Genomic DNA, 11,406 nt, shown 5'->3' with positions numbered 1-11,406 from the left:
TTACAATCATGGCAGAAGGGGAACAAACACGTCCTTCTTCACATGGCAGCAGGAGAGAGAAGCATGAAGGAGGAACTTCCGAATACTTATAAAGCTGTCAGATCACAAGTGAACTCATTCACTATCACAAGAACAGCACAGGGGAGGCCACCCCTGGGATCCAGTCACCTCCCTCCCTCAACACGTGGGGATTACAATTTGAGATGAGATGTGGGTGGGGACACGGAGCCAAACAGTATCACCTGCTTCAAGAAGGGAAGTGCTTTGATCCCTGAACCATCCTTCAAGCTGGTGGCCGCACTGTGCTTCTCACCTGTGGACTCCCAGGTCAGGAGCACCCTTTTGTTCTGGGTGCTCCCCACACACAGCAGCTCGACTTTGAAAAAATAGTTAGGAAAGAAACCTTAGCCCATCAGGCCCATACTTATTCCCAGTTTAGAAAAGTAATGTTTCAGATCATCACACTAAGTCTCCAGGTAAGAGGGAGAAGCCAGTCACCCCGATGCTCTGAGTGATCAGAGACCCCAATCCTTCCTGGGCCGTGGCCATCCACAGCATGGCTCCCTGACTCCTAGGTCAAAGCAGGCTCCTGCACCTTCCTGGCCCCTCCTGTCCTGGTGCAGGAGGAGCTGGGACCCACTGACCTCAAGAAGGCGGGGGATTGGCCGGAGGCACAGAGCCCTAGGATCTCAGGCCTGTCAGGAGGGTCTTCCCCTGCAACCATCCATCCTGATCCAGAACCGTGGGGGCAGTGCCAGGCTTGGGCCTCTCCTTGGGAGCCTCTGGCTGCAGTTCCCTCCCAGGAAGGGTCCTCGAGGGGACAGGGACCCAGGGGATCTGAGGGAGCATTGGGGTCTAGCAGACTGTGGGGGTCCCAGGTGTCTCCCCAGCTCCCTTCCAGCCCTCACCAGCTCCCCTGTGAGGCCAGCCCCACCTGCCTACCTCAAAAGCTACCCCAGATTCAACAGCCTGAGCTGGGGACTACAGGGCCTATTCGCCCACCTCGGAACCCCTCTAGCTGAGTGCCATCCTAACCACCATCCGTCACCGGGGGTTGGTGGTGGATGGAGGTCTGAGGCCGCTTTTGTTTTTCCTTCTGCCACTGCAGCTATGACGGCCCAGCGCTGTGGTCTGCTCTCATCCACGTCGATGAAAAGCGACCCTAGCTGTGGCTTTGCTGTGAACCTTTCCTGGACGGCACCAGTGCTGGGGTCCTCACTTTCCTTTTCTGGATTTCGTTTCTCCCTGTTGTGTTTCACTTTTAGTCTTTTGAGATATGTTGTCTTCCATGCCCGTTTGCAGACAGCAGTATTCACGTTTCCAAACCCAATCAGGTCATCTTTGCTCTTTATGGGAAAGTTAAACACATTCATATTTCAGACAACTGACATTTGGTCTTTTCAATGCTACGCTACGATTACGGAAGCACGTAGAGGGATTGTTTCCATTTCATCCAATGTCGGTGGGTCGGTGCAGTTCCGTGACCCCCGCCCGAGGGAGACCTCCGGGTTGGTGAGATGACCGAGCACAGGTGTCCTCCCACGCTCCGTGCTGGCTGGTCCGGCAGCACTTTCTGCAGAGACAGCTTCTAGACAGCAGCGTTGTCTAGAACCCACACAGGTTGCAGACCACGTCCCTCTCCTTGTCGCAGTTCCAGGTGGTGATGCCTCAGGCCCCGGAGGCTGGGAACCACATCTTGAGTGAGGGTGCGATGTCGCCTAAGGGACATGAGTTAAACTGTGAGAGGCGCCCCCTCACACCCCCAAAAGACTGAAGCTGGACTGGCAGCACCAGCGCCGGCAGTCTGCAAGGACGTGGGGTGACTGTAGCCCTCTTGCAGGCTGTGGGGTGCAGCTGCTTTAGAATGTCCCCTGTTTCTCAAAGCCAAGAGCACACTTGCCCACCCCAGCCAAGCTCCTGTGTGTTTACCGAGGTCAGTGAAACACAGAACTCGTGCACAAGTTCGGAAAGACGCACACGGATGTTCACAGCCGCTTCGGTTGGTGAGTGGACTGGGAGCAGCCGGACGTCCGCCAGCAGGAGAGCAACTGGCAGACTATGGCTGGTCCATCTATGACGGTGCCCAGGAACAGAGGGCAGGTGGCAGAAAGCTCCACGTGGGGGTACCGTGTGGAAGAAACTGAGAACTGCCAAAGCCAACTGTGGTGATGGAATTAGGACAGCAATTCCCTGCAGGATGGGCTGGGTGGGTGCCAAGGAATGTTTTGGAGTCCTGCAGAGGCTTCTGTCCTGGAACGTGGGACACGGGTGTGCATTTCCCAAAACTCTGAATTGTACGTGTGGAATCTACACATTTCCTGTATGAACACTCGACCTTAAACAGACAAACAGAGTAGCTGCGACTGTTCCTCATCTGGCCACCGCCTCCCGTCCCTCCTCTCTCCCCATGGTCAACCCAGCTTGAGGCACGACCTCCTGGGTGGGAGGTGCACTGGGACCGTGCCTCCCTTCTCATTTTATTGGCAAAGCCACTCAGCCTTTTTGCAGCTGGAATATAGTGTGTATTTACCATCCAGAGACGGCCCTGGGACTCCCCACTGACCGTGCCCCACATAACTCCTTCCCCTGGAGTGTGACTCTGCTGGGGCCTCCCACCCAGGACGGTGTTGCATTATTCGGCATCAGGGACTTTGCGGTTGTGATTAAGTTCCCTCATCGGTTGACTCTGAGTTCATCAGAGAGAAGGTCGCTTATGCTTGGTGGGTCAGACCTAATCAGATGAGCCCTTAACAGACGCCAGATTCTCCTCCCGGCCTTAAAGGAGCAAACACCCTTCTTAGAAACTGCCTATGGGGGGCACATGACAAGACCCCAAGAGTGGCCAGCAACAAAAGGGGCCTCCGCCCTGCAACTGAAAGCAACTGAGTTCCGCCACCACCTGGCGAGCTTGAAACAGGAGCCTGAGCCTCCAGTGAGGGGTCGACGCATTGATTTCACCTGTGAGACCCCAGCACAGGCCCCAGCTGAGCCGTGACCAGGCGTCTGACCGCACAGCCGGCGAGATGGCACGTTGGTGCTGCTGAGACCCCAGCACAGGCCCCAGCTGAGCCGTGACCAGGCGTCTGACCGCACAGCCGGCGAGATGGCACGTTGGTGCTGCTGAGACCCCAGCACAGGCCCCAGCTGAGCCGTGACCAGGCGTCTGACCACACAGCCGGTGAGATGGCACGTTGGTGCAGCTCTGAGGCACTGCGTGGTGACGCTTCGATACATGGTTGTGTTAGAGAATGAATACACCTCATCTTTATCCCCAACCCTGTGAGCTCTTGCCATATTTCTAGTAGGCTTTTCCTTCCCTCCTCCAAACCCTTGCTCCTGGAATGGAGCCCCCATTCACCCAGGGTGGGTGCCCCTCCTTTCTTCCATGCAGAGTGGGGGCAGCTCCTTCCATGGCTGGTTTGCACATCGACCATCCCCTCCCATAGATCTCCTGGGGAAGTGAGGCCTTCTCACCTCCTGTCAGCTCCGGGACCCACTGGCCCCGCACACAGACCCAAGCAGGAGCAGCAGGGTCTGGACCCCAGGCAGTCTGGTCCATCCTGGGCTCGGGGGGGCTTCCTGCAGATCTTCATTCTCTCCCTTGGAGAGGACAGGGCATGAGCAAACACCTCCAAGGGAGTGACCTCTTCACAGAGTGACCTCGTCAAGGGAGTGACCCTCCACACCCCACCCCACCCCACCCCACCCAGTCAGCGGTGGTGGCTTCCACCTCGCCCAAACGCAGCCAGTGGGCTTGCTGCTCAGTGGTGTTGCGAGGCCTCGCTTCCTGGCCCTGTTTGGCCTACCTCACCGTATTACCTTGTGTCATTCCCTCCAGCTTCGACAGTGTCTTTTGTAAACCCAGAGCTCCTTGGAGAATCACCCACAGCCCAGAGTCCTTTCCAACACAGTTTCCTTTCTTCCCCTGCACCTTTTGTGATGACCGCTGGAAACGCCTTGCCAGAGGGAGCCGTCTCTCTCAGAGTCTATCATTCCCAGCTCTTGCCTGGCTCCTCTCACTGCCAGATGCGACTCCCATGAAGAGGCCACTCTGTGAAGAGGTCACTCCCTTGGAGAAGTCAGTCTGTGAAGAGGTCACTCCGTGATGAATTGATGTGTTTTTAAACATAGAGTGTCGGTTGTTTTTGCGCCTCAAATCCTGATCATGGATTATATTACTTTGGCTTCTAAACATTTTGGATTCTTCAGAAAACACTCGGGCAGGGACTGTGAGGACACGCCTTCAGCCGGGCGGCCTCGTCCTCAGCTCGAAGACAGGACTGCTCTCCCTGGAGGAGTCATGAACGCGGACCTCGCAGCGCCATCTACTCCAGGACAGTCACCACACTGGCCCCATCTCATGGTGGCCAAGACTCGCAGCATGCGGTGCCCGGCAGCTGGTTCCTGAGACGTCGCTGTTCCTTTTGAGGCTCCCTGGAGAGAAGTCATAAAGTAACAAGGTGGGCAGGGCCGAGCTTTCCCTGCCAGAGCCACCAGCCAGGCACAGGGCTGATGCCACCAGCGACCCCACAACCCTCTCCCCCTGCCCCTGCTGGGACCGCTCGCCCTGGCCCTCTGAGCACCTCTTCCTTCTCAAGCATCAGCTCACACGGCCCCACGGCCTTGCCCGATCCCGTGTCTCATTAGATCCCCTTGTTGTTTTTCCTCACCATCTTTTCTTTCATTTATGAGACTCCTTGAATGTTGACAGTACAGCAAACCGTCCAGTGAACATCCCAGCTCCATCTCCCGGGTCAATTGCTACGGCCATTTGCCAAGCTTGCTTTAATGACCTTTTAATTTAGTTTTTTTTTTTTTTTTTTTTTTTTTTTTTTTTTGAGGCGGAGTCTCGCTCTGTCGCCCGGACTGGAGTGCAGTGGCCAGATCTCAGCTCACTGCAAGCTCCGCCTCCCGAGTTCACGCCATTCTCCTGCCTCAGCCTCCCGAGTAGCTGGGACTACAGGCGCACCACCATGCCCAGCTAATTTTTGTATTTTTAGTAGAGACAGGGTGTCACCATGTTGGCCAGGATGGTCTTGATCTCTTGACCTCGTGATCCACCCACCTTGGCCTCCCAAAGTGCTGGGATTACAGGCATGAGCCACCGCGCCCGGCCTGCTTTGATGACTTTATAGGTAGAATGTTTCTGAGTGAGTTACGGACATTATAACAGTTACAGGTAAATACTTCAGTATTCATCTCTAAAAAAAAGAGTGCTTTCTATACAAGTGTAACACCATTACTGCACTTAGCCAAATTAGAAATAGCTCCCGAACATCTTTTAACACCCAGAGCACACTTAACATTTCCACAGTTTCCTGATGTTGTCTTTACAGCTGCCTCTCTTTCCTCCAAACTTCGCATGAAATTGAAGAATTCTTTTCCGTCCTTTTTGTCCTGTGCTGCACTAAGGGTGGTTGGTAAAGTGTGGCGTTCTGGAAGTACTTGCATGGATTTTTTTTGTACCGTTTTTACCTTTGTGGGGTCATGTTTTGAATGTATGTAGTTTGAATGAAAATGTAGTTACATTTTCAACTTCTTTTCAATATTGAGATTTTTGTTTCTTTTTAATTTAGTTTAATAGTTCAAATATAAAAAACAGTGACCTGGTTAAAAGTCAGAGACCAAAGTGTCCCCGGAAAGGCCAGGTTTCCCAGCCTGTCTCTGCCCCACGCGACTCTCTTCCCAGCAGGAGCCTGTTCAATTTCTGGTTAATTCTTTCAGCGTTTCTTTTTGTGACACCTTTTTTATAAAGGTAGAACACTACTGTCACAGATCTGCACTCTACTTTTTCACTTAATAACATATGTTGGCGATTAGTGTATATCACTCTGTGTTCCCTGTAGAAGGGGGTTTCCAGGAGGTGGGTCTACCAACGTTTCAAGAGCCCCTCACAGTAAGATGTCTGGGTGGTTTCCAGTCTTTGAGGCTGCAAAGGAAACCCACATGCCAGCATCATCCACATGTCGGCATCATTTCCTGCTTTGCTCACATGCGCGCTCTCAGGACAGGTCAATGGAAACGCATCTGTGACTTTGTTGGGACTGGCCGTCTCCCTTCACAGGGTCATGCCGTTTTGCATGACAGCCAGCAATGTATATCTGGGCCTTCCCTCACCATTCCTGCCCACAGAATACGCGGTCAGCCGCAGCGTCTATCACCCTGGGGGCTGGGACGAGCTGTTTCAGAGCGCTGGCCTTTCTCTCTCCACCGCGGAAGTTGGGTCCTTGCTTGCGTGGCGGGCCATGCTCAGCCGCTATTTCTGAGAAAGGCCTGTTCATGGCTCTTGCCCATTGTCCTGTCGTCCTGTTTTTAATTCTCCATTTCTGGAAACTATATATCATGTAGATTCACCCTTTGTGACAATGTACAAGTGTTTGTTCACAATTTACCCCCAGTATTTTGATTTTGCTTTTTTGGGGAGGGGATGGCCAGGGGTGTTTTGTATTTTAAGGTAGCTGAATTTCTTGGTCATTTCTTCTGTTGGTACGGAATTTTGAACAACATTTAAAAAGGATTTCCCCACGCCCAGGTGATGAAGCGATTCTTGTATTGTCTTCTGGTGTTCATGTGATTTCCTGTTTCCTGTGCGGCTCGATGACCTCACTGGAGTGTGTCCTACACTATGAAGCCCAGTGTGGCACGAGGATCCAAGCCACGTTTCCAGGTGGCCTCCAGAGCAGCCAGAACCATTTGCTGACAAGTCCATCTTCTGAGCCTGACGGGCCGCTGTTATCACACATAAACCCCACGTATTCATGTGGGCCTATTTTTGGATCTTCTAGTCTGTTCCATTATTCATTTATTTGTCACCAGAACCACACTATTAATTATGAACACTTGATCCTACTTTTAATATCTGCCAGGGTCAGCCCCACAGCCCCTGCCCTTGCTAATCTTTTCCAGGATGTTCCTGACTCTTCTTATTTATTTTTTCTTTTGGAACCTTAGAATAAATTTTGTCTAGGCCCTGGCAGACACGGAGAACCTTTTGGTATTTTTGATTATAAATTAATTTAAGGAGACCTGACAACTTCACGATATTGAGTCTTCCTGGCCAAGAACAGGCCCTGTTTTTCATTCGTTTAAGTCTACTTCCATGTCTTTTGGGTTAAACTTTCTTCTAATAGATTTTCTTATTTCTTGTTTATTTCTGGCTATGTTGTCCACTTTCTACTATTATTTGTTGATTGTGTCTGTGAGGACTACTGATTTCTCTATGTTAATTTTATATCCTGCCACTTTAGTGAATTTTGTTATTGTTTTAATATTATAGTTTCTTGGTCAATTGCCTTGATTTTACCAGAACTACAATCTGCAATAGAGGTGGTTTCACCTCTTTTTTCCAGTTCCTGTGCCGGTGCCTGTGCATGTGAGTACATGTGTGCATGTATGTGTGCATGTGTGTGTACATGTGTGTACGTTTGTGCGTGAGTGTGCATGCATACATGTGTGTGCATACCGGTGTGCACGTGTGCACACTTCTGTGCGCATGTGTGTGCATGTATGTGTGTGCATGTGTGCGCGTGTGTGCATGTGTGTACATGCATGTGTGCGTGTGTGCACACATGTGTACATGTGTGTGCGTGTATGTATGCGTGTGTGACTTCATGTGAGGATGTCTGCCTCTAATAGTGGGGTAACAGAGTGCAGCCTGTTCTTGTTCCTGACTTTGGCAGAAATGCTAAAAGTGTGTCCCACTAAGGCACTGTTTTTCTATTTGTCCATAAAAATGAGGAAATAAATCTTGTTTTTCATAGATGGAGATGATTATATAATTAGCTCCCTTTGAAATCACGGAAGCCTGGTGATTTGGGGTCAGGGGTTGAAGGGAGCAGTTCTGATTTTTCTATGTGAATGTGTCTGCTTAGATTTTCTATATTTACTTAATTTCGATCAGTCATATAAAACTGTCTTTTCATTCAGGTTTTTCAGTGTTTGGGTTCAGTGTTACAGCAATCTTCTACGTTGTTTTTTTTTTTTTTTATTTTCTTATAGGAAATCACTTGGTGATCAAGCAACCAAGAACATTATTCTGACAATCATCAAAATTTTAATATGTCTGTGAATTGGATGATGGCGTTGTATCAGTGTTAAATTCCTGATTTTGATCACTGTACTGTGGTTATGTAAGAGAATGTTCTTGTTTTTGGGAAACACATACTGAAGTATTTAGGGATAAAATAATACTGACTCTACTCAGCAATGGGATTAGCTTTTGTTTAGTAGTTTCAATAAGCAACTTTGCAAATGCACAACGGCCACAATGTTTTTAACAAAGGTTCCATTTGGAATAAATTTACTAATACCACTGAAGTAAGAAAATGGGGTGTATAAAGTAAAAATTCTAACACATAACTAACATATTTTGGTGTGTATTTCTACAGCAGTTCCATGTCTATTGTTTTCTGAATATACAGAGTAACCCAGAAAGTTCTAAAATGTAGGAGGAAAACACAGAACCTCACACAAGCTGCAGACTAAGTTTCTCTTGGGAAAAAAAAAGTGATAAATGTTACTAAATTACTGACCCCCCACCCCAACAAGGTTGGAAAAAATCGAGTTTTACCGATAGTGCACGACCATGTTTATTTCTTCACATACCCATAGCTATGAACATTGTACATCGTCCTTGGGTGGACATATACTTTCATTTCTTTGGGTAAATACCTAAGAGTGGAATGGCTGTGTTATATGGTAGTTACTATTAACTTTTTAAGAAATAGCCAAATTGTTTCCAAAGTGATTCTACCATTTAACATCCTCATTGGCAGTGTATGAGCATTCCAGTTGCTTCACACCCTCAGCAACACTTGGTCTGATCAGTCTTCTAAATTTTAGCCACTCTCACAGATATGTAGTGGTATCTCACTGTGGTTTAATTTGTATTTCCCTAATTACTAATGCTGTTGAGAATTTGTCATGTGCTTATCTGCCATCCATATATTTTTTTTGTTAAGTTTTTCTTTAAATCTCTTGCCCATTTTTAAAAATTGTTAGTTTTCTTACTGTTGGGTTTTGAGTTTTACTTATGTTCTAGAAAAGTGACTTTAATCAGATGCATAATTTCAGTAGTTTTTTTGCCAACCTTGCTTTCATTCTCATAACAATGTATTTCAAAGAACAGAATTTTTTTAATTTTGATGAAGTCCATCTCTTTATTTAATGAATCATGCTTTTCATATATGTAAGAACTCTTTGCCAAGCCCAATATTTTCCTCTGTAAGTTTCATAGTTTTAGGTTTTAAATGTTCCATTTTGAATTAATAATTGCATATGGTACAAGATATGGATCCAAGTTCATCTTTTTTCAAGTAGATGTCCAGTTGTTCCAGCACCATTTGTTGAAAAGACTATCATTTCTTCGCTGATTTTTATTAGCTCCCCGGTTAAAAAAATTAGCTGTGAATACACATTTGGATTTATTTCTGGACTCTATGCTGCTCCATTGATCTATTTGTCTATCTTATGCCAATATTACACTGTCCCAATTGCTGTGGCTTTACAAGTCTTGAAATTACAGAGTGTTAATTTTCCAATGCTGTTGTCCTTTTTCAAAGTTGTTTTGACTATTCTAGGTCCTTTGAATTCCCATATTAATTTAAAATCAGCTTGTCAATGTTTATAAAATACCCTGCTGGAATTTTGATTGAATCAGCAGACCACTTTGGGGATAAATGACCACTTAACAATAACAATGGACACAGTTGACTTAGTTCATTCTGTGTTGCTATAAAGGGATATCTGAGGTTGGGTAATTTATAAAAGAAAGTTTATTTAGATCATCATTCTGCAGGCTGTATAAGGAGTATAAAGATGGCATCTGCTCAGCTTCTTTTGTGCTGCTTTAAAACACAGTGGAGAAGGTCAGAAAGGAAGCAAGCACATGCAAAGGGGAACCAACCCTGATGTGCATCCTGACTTTATAGCCACCCACTCTCAGGAACTGGTGCATTCATCCAGAACCAATCCAGTCACCATACAAACATCCAGACTATAGCAACAGTATAATTCTCCATTTATTTGGATCTTATTTATCTCAGCAATGTTTTTTAAGTTTCAGTGTACACGTTTTGCTCATATTTATATAGATTTATACCCTAAGCATATCATATTCTATGCCAATATTGTAAATGGTAATTTTAAATTTCAATTTATAAGTATTTGTTAATAACAGATAGAAATACAATTGATTTTTGGATATTGAGCTTGTGTCCTGCAACACTGCTAAACTTACTATTTGTAGCAGCTTTAAAAAGATTCAGTTGGATTTTCTATGTAGATGATCATATTGTCTATAAATAAAGACAGTTTTACTTCTGTTATTCCAACTTAGATGACTCGTTTCTTTTTCCACCTTGTTGCACTGGCCAGAACCCCTATTCCAATATTAAAAAGAAGTAGTGAAAGTGGCCATCCCTGTCCTGATCTCAGAGTTTCCCACTAAGCATAATGTTAGCTATAGCTTTTTCAGAAATGCACTTTAACAATTGAGGTACTTCCCTTCTATTCTGTGTTTGTTCAGAGTTAGGGGCTTTTTTATTTTAATAAAGAACAGATACTGGATTTTATCAAATGCTTTTTCTGCATGTTTTGAAATAATCACAATTTTTCTCTTTTCTAGTGTGTTAATATGGTGAACTTAAACCAATCTTGTAATGTTCATGTATTTACAAATTTTTTAATGTTTTGTTTTGAGATAACTGTAGATTTCCATGCAGTTGTAAGAAACAATACAGAAAGATTCAGTATACCCTTTACCCAGTTTCCCCCAATGGTAGCATCTTGCAAAACTATAGTACAATGACACAAACAGGATATTGACATCGACAGGACCATAATAAAGAACAATTCCATCACCACGAGGATCCTCTGTGTGGCCCTTTTGTAGCCATACCCACTTTTCTCCCATCTCAATCCCCTCCACTACTGGCAACCACTAATCTATAGTCCATCTCCATAATTTCATCATTTCAAAACTGTTATTTGAATACAATCATATTATCTGATCCTTTTGGATGGATTTTTTCACTCAGCATAATTCTCTGAAAATTTATCCAGGTTATTTCAAGTACTAATAGTTCACTTCTTTTTATTGTTGAGCAGTCTTTTATGGTATGAATGTACCACAATTTGTTTAACTATTCACCTGCTGAAGGACATCTAGGTTGTTTCCAGTTTTTACCTATTATGGATAAAGTCACTATAAGCATTTGTGTATAGGTTTTTGTGTGAACATAAATCTTCATTTCTTTGGGATAAAATCCCAGGAGTACAAATGTTGGGTTATATGGTAGTTGTATGGTTAGTTTTTTTTTTTAAACTTCCAAATTATTTTCTAGAGTGTCTGTATCATCCCCTCCAGCATTATGTTGATCCAATTTCTCCACATTCTTGTCAGAATTT

The sequence above is a fragment of the Rhinopithecus bieti genome, unplaced genomic scaffold, assembly GCF_001698545.2.
Source record: "Rhinopithecus bieti isolate Rb0 unplaced genomic scaffold, ASM169854v2 scaffold_18153, whole genome shotgun sequence".
Lineage (NCBI taxonomy): Eukaryota > Metazoa > Chordata > Mammalia > Primates > Cercopithecidae > Rhinopithecus > Rhinopithecus bieti.
The sequence above is the reverse complement of the archived record's forward strand: the minus strand, read 5'-3'. Positions refer to the sequence as shown.